The sequence below is a fragment of the Choloepus didactylus genome, chromosome 2 (assembly GCF_015220235.1).
Source record: "Choloepus didactylus isolate mChoDid1 chromosome 2, mChoDid1.pri, whole genome shotgun sequence".
Classification (NCBI taxonomy): Eukaryota; Metazoa; Chordata; class Mammalia; order Pilosa; family Megalonychidae; genus Choloepus; species Choloepus didactylus.
In genome coordinates, this window is record NC_051308.1 from 59,778,212 (window position 1) to 59,791,414 (window position 13,203).

Consider the following 13,203-nt stretch of genomic DNA (forward strand, 5'->3'; position numbering starts at 1 on the left):
GAATATGTAAATCAATTTGAGTTGAACTGACATTAACGATATTTAGTCTTCCAGTCCATGAACATGGAATGTTCTTCCATTTATTTAGGTCTTCTTTGATTTCTTTTAGCAATGCTTTGTAGTTTTCCGTGTATAAGCCTTCACATCCTAGGTTAAATTTATTCCTAGATATTTGATTCTTTTACTTGCTATTGGAAATGGAGTTTTTTTTTTTTTCTTGGTTTTCTCTTCAGCTTGCTTATTACTAGTGTCTACAAACAGCAGTGGTTTTTGCATGTTGATCTTGTACCCCACCACTTTGCTAAATTCATTTATTAGTTTTAGTAGCTTTGTTTTAGAATTTTCAGGGCTTTCTATATATAGGGTCATGCCATCTGCAATTAGTGGAAGTTTTATTTATTCCTTTCCAATGTGAATGCCTTTTATTCCTTTTTCTTGCCTAATTGCTCTTACTAAACTTCCAGTACCATGTTGAATAACAGTGGTGATAGTGGGCATCCTTATCTTGTTCCAGATCTTAGAGGGAAATCTTTCAGTCTTTCACCATTGAGTATAATGTGAGCTGTGGGTTTTTCAAATGTGCCCTTTATCATGTTGAGGAAGTTTCCTTCTATTCCTACTTTTCTAAGTGTTTTTATCAAGAAAGGATGCTGGATTTTGTCAAATTCCTTTTCTGCATCAATTGAGATGATCATGTCTTTTTTTCCCTTTGTTTTGTTGATATGATATATAAAATTAATTGATTGATTTTCCTATGTTGAACCACCCTTGCATACCTGGAATAAAATCCACTTGGTCCTGGTGCACAATTCTTTTACTTTGCCATTGGATTCAATTTACTAGTGTTTTGTTTTGGATTTTTACAAATATAATCATTAGAGAGATTGGTCTGTAGTTTTCTTTTCTTGTAGTGTCTTTGTGAGGCTTTGGTATTAGGATGATGTAGGCTTCACAGAGTGTTAGGTAGTGTTCCCTCTTCTCCAGCTTTTTGGAAGAGTTTGAGCAGGAATGGTATTAATTCTTCTTAGAATGGCTGGTAAAATTCACCTGTGCAGCCATCTGGTCCAGGCTTTTCTTTTTTGGGAGGTTTTTGATGACTGATTCAGTCTCTTTACTTGTGATTGGTTTGTTGAGGTCTGTTATTTCTTCTTGAGTCAGTGTAATTTGTTTGTGTGTTTCCAGGAAATTGTCCATTTCAATCTAAGTTGTCTAATTTGTTGGCATACAGTTGTTTATAGTATCCTCTTATGACTTATTTTTTTAAGTTTAATTTCTTTGGAGTCCATTGTAATGATGCCCCTCTCATCCTCTCATTTCTGATTTTATTTATTTACCTCTTCTCTCCACCCACCCACTCTTTTTTGTCAGTTTAGCTAAGGGTTTATCAATTTTATTATCCTTCTCAAAGAATCAACTTTTGGTTTTATTGAATCTGTTGTTTTTTTGTTCTCCATTTTATTTATTTCCACTCTAATCTTTGTTATTTCTTTCCTTCTGCTTGCTTTGGGGTTATTGCTGTCTTTCTCTAGTTTCTCCAGGTGTTCAGTTAGGGCTATGGTTTTGCCCATTCTCCTTTTTAATGTAGGCATTTAGGGCTATAAATTTGCCTCTCAGCACTGCCTTTGCTGCATCCCATAAGTTTTTCTATATTGTGTTCTTGTTTTCATTCGTGTCGAAATATTTACTGATTTCTCTTGCAGTTTCTTCTTTGACCCACTGATTGTTTAAGAGAGTGTTGTTTAAGTTCCATGTATTTGTAGATTTCCAGTTCTCCACCTGTTACTGATTTCCAGCTTCATTCCACTGTGGTCAGAGAAAATGCTTTGTATGATTTCAGTCTATCTAAATTTACTGAGACTTGTTTTGTGACCTAACATGTGATTTATCCTGGAGAATGAGCCATGTGCACTGGAGAGGAATGTATATACTGCTGATTTGAAGGTGCAGTCTTCTGTATATGTCTATTAGGTGTAGTTCCTTTATCATATTATTCAAGTTCTCTGTTGATCTTCCACTGATCTTCTGTCTAGAGGTTCTGTCTATTGATGAGAGTGGTGTATTGAAGTCTCCAACTGTTATTGTACAGGTGTCTATTTCTCCTTTTGTTTTGCCAGTGTTTGCCTCATGTACTTTGGGGCACCGTGGTTAGGTGCATAAATATTTATGACTGTCATTTCTTCCTGGTGGATTGCTCCTTTTATTAATATATAGCATTCTTCTTTGTCTCTTGTAACAGCTTTTGACTTAAAGTCTGTTTTGTCCAGTATTAGTCTAGATATTCCAGCTCTTTTTTAGCTGTTATTTTCATGGAATATATTTTTCCATCCTTTCACTTTCAACGTATTTGTGTCTTTTGGTCTAATGTGAGTCTCCTGTAAACAACATATAGTTGGATCATGCTTTTTTTTCCATTATGCCAACCTGTGTCTTTCGACTGGGGAGTTTACTCCATTAACATTCAGTGTATTACTGTAAAGGTAATATTTACATCAGTCATTTTGTGCTTTGGTTTGTATAGGTCATATATAGTTTTTAGTCTTTCTTTTCCTTTATTGCAACATGATTTTCTATATAATTGATCTTTTTTTGCAATGTATCTGACTGATCTCTTTCTCATTTCTGTTTCTGTATGTTTTTAAAAACTTTCTTTATGATTATCCTGGGGTTTTTATTATACAACCTGCATCTATAACCTACTAATTTAAAAAGATCCCAACATAGCTTCAATAGCGTAACATGTTCTCTGCTCCCTTATCCCTCTGTTTCCACTCTTTATGTTGTTTTTGTCCCACTTTACCACATTATATTTTGCCTGTCTTTTAGCAGGAAACATGCCTTTTTCTTGTTCACTTGTATTCTGATTTTTATATGAATTGAAGAGTAGAGCTCAATGTTGAGGATACAGTATTATTGGGTTTTGCATTTACCCTTTTAGTTAACCCTTACTGATGATCTTCATTTCTTCATTTTACTCTAAGCCACACTCCTGTCTTTTCCTTTCAACCTGCAGAACTCCTTTAGTAATTCTTGTAGGTCAGGTGTCTTGTTGACAAAATCTCTCAGGTTCTGTTTATCTGTATTTTAAACTTTCCCCCATTTTTGAAGGACAGGTTTGCTGTATAAAGAATTCTTGATTCACCATTTTTCTCTTTCAGTGCCTTAAATGTATCATACCAATGCCTTCTTGCCTCCCAGTTTCTGGGAAGAAACTGGCCCTTAGTCCTATTGAGGATCCCTTGTATGTATGTGTGCTGGTTTGAATGTATTATGTCCCCCCAGAAAAAGCCATGTTCTTTGATGCAATCTTGTGGGGCAGACATATTAGTGGGGATTAAGTTGGAACGTTTGGAGTAGGTTGTTTGCATGGAAATGCGCCCCACCCAACTGTAGGTGATAACTCTGATGAGATATTTCCATGGAGGCATGGCCCCACCCATTCAGGGTGGGCCTTGATCAGTGGAGCCATATAAATGAGCTGACAAATGAAAGGAACTCAGTGCAGCTGAGAGTGACATTTTGAAGAGGAGCTACAGCCAAGAGGGACACTTTGAAGAACGCAGTGGAACTGACAAAGGAGCCTCAGCTTACAGAGACATTTTGGAGCAGGCCTTTGAAAGCAGACTTTTGCTCCAGAGGGGCTAAGAGAGGACAAACGCCCCAAGAGCAACTAAGAGTGACATTTTTGAAGAGCTGAAGCCTAGAGAGGAATGTCCTGGGAGAAAGCCATTTTGAAACCAGAACTTGGAGTAGACACTGGCCACTTGCCTTCCCAGCTAACAGAGGTTTTCTGGATGCCATTGGCCATCCTCCAGTGAAGGTACCCGATTGTTGATGCATTACCTTGGACACTTTATGGCCTTAAGACTGTAACTGTGTAACCAAATAAACCCCCTTTTATAAAAGCCAATCTGTCTCTGGTGTTTTGCATTCTGGCAGCATTAGCAAACTAGAACAGTATGAATCACTTTTCTCTTGCTGCTTTCAGAATTCTCTCTTTATCTTTGGCATTTGACTTTTTGATTAGTATGTGTCTCAGAGTAGGTCTATTAGGATTCATTTTGTTTGGAGTACGTTGAGCTTCTTGGATATGTATGTCTTTCATAAGAGTTGGGAAGTTTTTGGCCTTTATTTCCTCAAATATTCTTTCTGTCCCTTTACCCTTCTCTTCTCCTTCTGGAACACCCATGACACGTATGTTTTTGTGCTTCATGCTGTCACTCAAATCTGAGTGTCTGAGACACCACTCAATTTTTTCTGTTCTCTGTCCTTCTGACTTTATGATTTTGATTGTTCTGTCTTCTAGTTCACTGATTCTTTTTTCTGCCTGTTCAAATCTGCTGTTGTTTGCCTCTAGTGTATTTTTAATCTCTACTATTGTGCCTTTCATCCCCATTTCTTTCTATACTTCAAAATTCTTCTTTATGCTCTCACATTGCCGTCTTAATATCCTTTATCTCTTTATGCATATTTTGCTTCATCTCCTTGAATTGATTTAGGAGATTTGTTTGAACATCTTTGATTAGTTGTTCTAACTTCTGAGTGTCCTCTAAAGTTTGTTTATTCCCTTGGCTGAGCCATATCTTTCTATTTCTTAGTATGGTCTGTAATTTTTTGCTGATGTCTAGGCATCTTCTGATCTTGATGAGTTAACTCTGAAGGTCCATTTCTCCCTCTTACCTAGGGTTTTATTGTTGATTGATGCTTGGTCCAACTTATTATAGACCTTTAGAATAGCCTTTGTTTAACTGTTCAGGTTTTCTCAGCTCTTCATCTGATTCTTGCCCTGGATATACGGTACAATTTTTAAGAATGTACTTTTTGTGTAATTGTTTCACCTCCAGGAGAAAGCTTCCTTTCATCTGTTCCCTCTCAGAATCTTTATCTGTTCTGTTTGTTTTTGTGCAGAATTTTCTCCCCACTTCCTGTTATATGTTATTGTTCTCTCTCTGACTCAGTGCCTGTGCTGGTTTGAATGTATTATGTCCCCCAGAAAAAGCCATATTCTTTGATGCAATCTTGTGGGGCAGACATGTTAGTGGGGATTAAGTTGGAACGTTTGGAGTAGGTTGTTTGCATGGAAATGTGCCCCACCCAACTGTAGGTGATAACTCTGATGAGATAATTTCCATGGAGGCATGGCCCCACCTATTCAGGGTGGGCCTTGATCAGTGGAGCCATATAAATGAGCTGGCAAACAGAAGGAACTTAGTGCAGTGCAACTGAGAGTGACATTTTGAAGAGGAGCTACAGCCAAGAGGGACACTTTGAAGAAAGCACAGGAGCTGCAGATGAGAGACATTTTGAAGATGGCCATTGAAAGCAGAGTCTTGCTCCGGAGAAGGTAAGAGAGGACAAATACCGTGAGTGCAACTAAGAGTGACATTTTTGAGGAACTGCAGCCTAGAAAGGAATGTCCTGGGAGAAAGCCGTTTTGAACCCAGAACTTTGGAGCCGATGCCAGCCACGTGCCTTCCCAGCTAACAGAGGTTTCCCGGACACCATTGGCCATCCTCCAGTGAAGGTACCTGATTGCTGATGTGTTACCTGGGACACTTTACGGCCTTAAGACTGTAACTGTGTAATCAAATAAACCCCCTTTTATAAAAGCCAATCCATCTCTGGTGTTTTGCATTCCGGCAGCATTAGCAAACTAGAACAGTGCCCCATTTTCCTTAAACTTTTCAGTTCTGGGGTAAAGCTGAACTTTATCCCTTTTATAATTTAAAATATTTTTTCTGTGAGGCTTTTCTGTCTCCAGTCTCTTCCCTGGTAGGGTTTCCTGGCCCAGAGAGACAGATGGAGTAAATCTAGAAAGACGGGTCACTTTGAAAAGTCTGTTTTCCCTTTAGGTGTCCAGCCAACTGAACCTGGATCGAGTGAGGGCACAACAGTTCCAACTGTCTTTCTGTCATGCCCTGCCCCCCCCCCCTTTTTTTTGCCCCTGGGGGCCCTTTTGTATGCAGCACTCCTCAGTGATGTGTGTTCCATCCTGGGTCCCTGCAGACTTAGGTGTCTGTGCCTGGACATACATGGAGTTCTAACTTGCCGCTGTGAGTCACTCTATAGCCTCAGTCTATGGTGGGAGGGACCTGGGCTGTGCTGTGTCTGTGTGAGTCCCAAGCTCTGTGGGACTAAGTGAGGGTGAGGGTAATGGCAACCAACTGGCCTCCCGGATGGAATATTCTACCTGAGATTTTTGTTTCTTTGATTCAGCATTTGTGGAGTCCTTCTCCAGTCTCTACCATCCTCCTGGGTTCTAAGCGAGTGGATTTATTCGCTAAATCTCTGGGGAGGCGTTTTCAGGGGATGCCTTACATTACCATGTTGATGATGTCTCACATAAACTTTTTTTTTTTTTTCATTTTTATTGGGATTGTTCAGATACCATACAATTATCCAAAGATCCAAAGTGTACAATCACTTGCCCCTGGGTACACTCATACAGCTGTGCATCCATCACACTTAATTTTCGTTCAGTTTTTAGAAACTTTTCATTACTCCAGATAAGAAATAAAGTGAAAGATGAAAAAAGAAAAAAAGAAAAGGAAACTCTAAATCTCCTCTATCCCTAAACAACCCCCCTCAATTGTTGACTCCTAGTACTGATATAGTATGCTTGTTACTGTATATGAAAAAATGTTGAACTACTACTAACTGTAGTATATAGTTTGTAATAGGTATATAGTTCTTCCCTATATGCCCCTCTATTATTAACTTCTAATTGTATTGTCATACATTTGTTCTGGTTCATGGAAGTGATTTCTAGTATTTGTACAGTTGATCATGGACATTGCCCACCATAGGATTCAGTTTTATACATTCCCATCTTTTGACATCCAGCTTTCCTTCTGGTGACATACATGACTCTGAGCTTCCCCTTTCCATCTCATTCACACACCATTCGGTGCTGTTAGTTATTCTCACATCTTGCTACCAACACCCCTGTTCATTTCCAAACATTTAAGTTCATCCTAATTGAACATTCTGCTTGTACTAAGCAAGAGCATCTACATTTCTTCCACAAGGCACGAGGGAGAGTCAAAGAGGGTAGAGAGGCAAAAGAAAGAGGAAAAAAAATGACAGCTAGGAAGCAGCAAAAGGAAAAATAACCTTAAATCAAAGTAGAATAAAGAATCAGACAACACCACCAATGTCAAGTGTCTAACATGCCTCCCCTATCCCCCCCTCTTATCTGTATTCACCTTGGTATATTACCTTTGTTACATTAAAGGAAGCATAATACAATGATTCTATTAGTTACAGTCTCTAGTTTATGCTGATTGCATCCCTCCCCCAATGCCTCCCCATTTTTAACACCTTGCAAGGTTGACATTTGCTTGTTCTCCCTCGTAAAAGAACATATTTGTACATTTTATCACAATTGTTGAATACTCTAGATTTCACCAAGTTACACAGTCCCAGTCGTTATCTTTCCTCCTTTCTTGTGGTGTCTCACATGCTCCCCATCTTTCTCTCCCAACCGTATTCATAGTTACCTTTGTTCAGTGTACTTACATTGTTGTGCTACCATCTCCCAAAACTGTGTTCCAAACCACACACTCCTGTCTTCTATCACCCTGTAGTGCTCCCTTTAGTATTTCCTGTAGGGCAGGTGTCTTGTTCACATAGTCTCTCATTGTCTGTCAGAAAATATTTTGAGCTCTCCCTCATATTTGAAGGACAGCTTTGCTGGATACAGGATTCTTGGTTGGTGGTTTTTCTCTTTCAGTATCTTAAATATATCACACCACTTCCTTCTTGCCTCCATGGTTTCTGCTGAGAGATCCACACATAGTCTTATTAAGTTGCCTTTGTATGTAACGGATTGCTTTTCTCTTGCTGCTTTCAGGATTCTCTCTTTGTCTTTGACATTTGATAATCTGATTATTAAGTGTCTTGGCGTAGGCCTATTCATATCTCTTCTGTTTGGAGTACGCTGCGCTTCTTGGATCTGTAATTTTATGTCTTTCATAAGAGATGGGAAATTTTCATTAATTATTTCCTCTATTATTGCTTTTGCCCCTTTTCCCTTCTCTTCTCCTTCTGGGACACCAATGATACTTACATTATTGTACTTTGTTTCATCTTTGAGTTCCCGGAGATGTTGCTCATATTTTTTCATTCTTTTCTCCATCTGCTTCTTTGTGTGTAGGCTTTCAGGTGTTTTGTTCTCCAGTTCCTGAGTGTTTTCTTCTGCCTCTTGAGATCTGCTGTTGTATGTTTCCATTGTGTCTTTCATCTCTTGTGTTGTGCCTGTCATTTCCATAGATCCTACTAGTAGGTTTTTTGAACTTTTGATTTCTGCCATATACATGTCCAGTGCTTCCTTTACAGCCTCTATCTCTTTTGCAATATCTTCTCTAAACTTTTTGAATTGATTTAGCATTAGTTGTTTAAATTCCTGTATCTCAGTTGAAGTGTACGTTTGTTCCTTTGACTGGGCCATAACTTTGTTTTTCTTAGTGTAGGTTGTAATTTTCTGTTGTCTAGGCATGGTTTCCTTGGTTATCCAAATCAGGTTTTCCCAGACCAGAACAGGCTCAGGTCCCAGAGGGAAGAAATATTCAGTATCTGGTTTCCCTGAGGATGTGTCTTAGAAAATTGCTCCACCCTTTGATGCCTCAGGTCACTGTGCTTTTCTGCCCAGCAGGTGACGCCTGTTAGCCTATAATTCTTGACTGGTGTGAGGAGGTGTGGCCGTGTTCCCCCAGGCTCTGGGGTCTGGTTCTGAATGGAAAGGGCCCCACCCCTTTCCTCCTAGAGAAGACAGACCCCCCCAGGTGGAGGTCATTAGCATTTCAATGGTCTCACTCTCTGCTTGTGGTGTCTCCACCCTTCCCAGAGTCACAGCCCTGGAAACTGAAAATGACTGGGGCTTTCTCCACTGAGCCAAAGAAGAAACAGATAGTCCCCTTCAGACCCAGTCAAGGCGACCCTCCGGCTCTCCAAGGTCAGTCGTCACCCAAAGCCTCTGTCTGTTTTTTGGGGTTGCGTACCTGTAGTGAGCAGTTCACACTAGCTACTTAAAACCCCAGTTGGAGCTCAGCTGAGCTGTATTCGCTTGCTGGGAGAGAGCTTCTTTCTGGCATCACGAGGCTCCGCAGCTCGGGCTATGGGGGAGGGGGTCTCCCGACCTGGTTCCACAGGTTTTACTTACAGATTTTATGCTGTGTTCTTGAGCATTCCTCCCAATTTAGGTTGGTGTATGATGAATGGATGGTCTCGTTTGTCCCCCCCCAGTTATTCTGGGTTATTTACTAGTTGTTTCTGGTTTTTTGTAGTTGTTCCAGGGGGACTACTTAGCTTCCACTCCTCTCTATGCCACCATCTTGCGCGAGTCTCTCACATAAACTTTTAAACTAGGACTTGCCATTACTTTTCAGTGATTTCACCAAAAGTTAGTGTGGGAAAGTTAGTGTAAATCTCTAGTTATTTGCAGCAGAAAGTCAGCATTGTTCCCTCTGCATTGGTTGGGGACCCCCCCACACCCCCCCACACCCCCCCACCCCCAGGGATGTAATCCTTCTACAAGATCAGTGAATCCTTAATTCCTAAGGTCACCTTTGATTCAGACTGACTCTGTAAACAGTACTTTCCTACCATGGGCAAGCACTGTACCAGGTACCATAATAGACACAAAGAAGAGATGATATGTGCTTCCTCTCAAGAAGCTTACCCTTAATTGGAGAACAAATAACTTTGATATAAGGCAGATTATTTTGTGATATCCTGTCTTATATTAAGGTTGAAACAGATGAGCCTCAGTAGAAGAGGTTTGTGTATAAGAGCAGTATGAAAAACAATTAAGACTTTTAGTTGTCCCTAGCGCTGAAAAGACTGCACCTCAAAACTCCAAGCTCAGCCTCCATGTAATGCAAAATAAAGACTGCTAAATTGTAAAATAAGCAAAAGAAAGTCTTTACATTTTGATTTTTTTTTTCATGCCTTCATTGAGGAGTTATCTTGAAATATGAAAGTTTTCTCAGTTTTGGGTGCACGGTCACTATTGCCCAATCAGGTGTTCTGGCATTGCTGAAAAGGTAAGTTGGCACAAGCATGTGAGGGTTTTAAATGCTAACCTCAGGAGTTTAATTTTCAGGCTGGGATAACAAGGCACCACTGAGTTTTTGACTAGGGAAGGAGAAGACATGATGAAATCAATACTTTAGGACAATTAATTAACAATTAGCAGGGTAGTTTGGAGAGAGAGGTGGAATTGGGGGAAGACCACTGGGAAGCTCTTGCAGAGTTTAGGCAGGAGCTGTGACTGCCTGGACACGAAGCTGACGGCAGTGAGGGTGAGGAGCAGATAAAAGTAGGACTATTTGACAGGATTTGGTAGCTGGCTGGGAATGAGATGCCTTCAGTGTTGGTTGGGACAGAGGAAAAGGAGTAAGGGACATCCTGAAAGTCTCAGCCTTGGTGGCTAGACATAAGTCAGGAAGAATAGATTTTACTACAAAATTGACGTTTCCTTTTTAAATAGATTGAGTTGTGGATGACAGTGGAACTTCTAAGTTAAAATGTCGAGCTGGCAGTTAGAGGCACAGATGGGGCGAGGGGAACTCAGGGCTGTAGATGAGATTGCGTGTGAAAGAGTCAGTCGAAGCTGATCTTGAAAGCCTTCTTGGAAGGAGAATAGAAGAGCAGGGTATGAAGAACAGAGTCCTGAGCCTGGCCCATAATTGGGAGAGGAAAGAGCACAGGGAACTGGAGAGAGAAGGGAATCAGAACATCACTGTGTCATGTTCAGGGTCAGCACTCTGAGACAGCATACTCTCCTTTTACAGTTGGTAGGAGACACCAGATTAGCCAAAACAGTGCAAAGCAGCTGCCTCTGGCTAAGAAAGTAGAGCAGCCAGTTTACAGCTAGTTGTATGGAATATTTCTGAACATGAAGTATGTTACCTGTAAGGCCCCAGATCTGGTGTCTCTACAATTCGAAATTTGATACCCTGAGGAAAACTACGAGGTGGCATCCTATTAGCTAACAATAAAAGATAGTCTTAAGTTCTCTATAAAGTCAGTTTTGGTTTTTTTTTTTGTGTGTGTGCATATTTTAAATTAGAGAAGTCATAGGTTTACAGAACAATCACGCATAAAATATAGAGTTCTCAAATACCACCCTATTAATAACATTTTGCATTAGTGTGGTCCATTTGTTGCAACTGATGAAAGAACATTTTTATAACTGTACTCTTAACTATAGTCCAGGGTTCACCCTACAGTTCACTGTTTGTGTTGTACATTCCTATGGATTTTCTTTTTTCTTTTCTTTTTTTTTTAAAGAACATAATTGTGGTTTACAGAACAATTATGTATAAAATGCAGGATTCCTATATCCCACCCTATTATTAACATCTTGCAGTGGTGTGATTCACTTGTTACTATTGATGAAAGCACATTTTTATAATTGTATTATTAAATAAAGTCCATGGTTTGACTTAGGGTTCACTTTGTAGTGCAGTTCCATGGATTTTTTTAAAAAATTTTATTCTGTCATCATATATACAACCTCACATTTCCTCTTTTAACCATATTCATATATATATATTTGTGTGCTGTTACAGTTACAATGTTTTGCTACCATCACCACCATCCATTACCAAAACTTTCCATCATTCCAATTAGGAACTTTGTACATTTTAAGCCTTAACTCCTTATTCCCTATCTCCATCCTGTCCTCTGGTAACCAGTATTCTAGATTCTGACTCTAAGAGTTTGCTTATTCTAATTATTTCATATCAGTGAGATCATACAATATTTGCCCTGACTAATTTCACTCAGTAGGATGTCTTAAAGGTTCATCCATGTTGTTGCATGTATCAGAACTTCATTCCTTTTTATGGCTGAATAATCTTCCATTGTATATATATAGACCACATTTTGTTTATCCATTCATCTGTTGATAGAAACTTGGGTTGCTTCCATCTTTTGACAATTGTGAATAATGCCATCATGAACATCATTGTGCAAATATCTGTTCAAGTCCCTGCTTTCAGTTCTTTTGGGCAAATACCTAAAAGTAGGGTTGCCATATCATATGGTAATTCTATACTTAGTTTTCTGAGGAACCACCACATTGTCTTCCACAGTGGCTGCACCATTTTACATTGCCTCCAGCAATGAAGGAGTGTTCCTGTTTCTCCACATCCTCTCCAATACTTGTAATTTTCTGTTTCTTTAATTGCAGCCATTCTGGTAGGTGTGAAATGGTATCTTGTGGTTTTGATTTGCATTTCCCTGATGTTGAGCATCTTTTCATGTGCTTTTGGTCATTTGTGTATCTTATTTGGAGAGATGTCTATTCAAGTCTTCTGTCCATTTTTTAATTGGCAATAAGTTGTCTTTTTGTTGTTAAGTTGAAGGATTTCTTTATATATTCTGGATATTAAATCTTTATTGGAGATGTGGTTTCCAAATATTTTCTCCCAGTGTGTTGGCTGTCATTTTACTTTGATGATAAAATACTTTGAGGCACAAAAGTTTTTAATTTTGCTGGGGTCCCATTTGTCTAGTTTTCTTTTGCTGCTTGTGCTTTGGGTGTGAAGTCTAAGAAACCATTACCTAACACAAGGTCCTGAAGATGCATCCCTATGTTTTCTTCTAGGAGTTTTATAGTTCTGCCTCTTATATTTCTGTCTTTGATCCAGTTTGAGTTGATTTTTGTATAAGATGTGAGTTTGGGGTCTTCCTTCATTGTTTTGCAAATGGATACCCAAGATGATTTCTTTTTATTTCTGGTAGTTAAATCTTTGGTGGGATATTTAAAAACATTTGGAAGAGACAGAATAAATCCTGACACATGCTGTGTCAAGCATAATCTCTATGTTCAGAACCCTTTTTAAACTTCTCATATGGCCTTAGCCACATTAACTAAGCCTCAAGTCTGGCCATGATCAGATAACAAAGAATAGTAATGGATTGGCTAAGTTCCTTGCTCATACTAAAGTTGCATTCTTCTTAAAGACCATGAACAGGCCGTGCATAGAATAGGAAAAATAAATGGCCAACAAACATAAAATTCTCAAGTTATGATAATGCCAGGTTTGCAAGGTCCTTACATGAATTTTTGGTGGGAAAGTAAAGTATCACAATATATGTAGAGGACAACTTGGGAATATCTACCTAACTGAAAAATTTTAAATGTGCACATCTCCACCTCTCATGCTAAGTGGTTGAATCTTTCCACCCTTTCCTTTA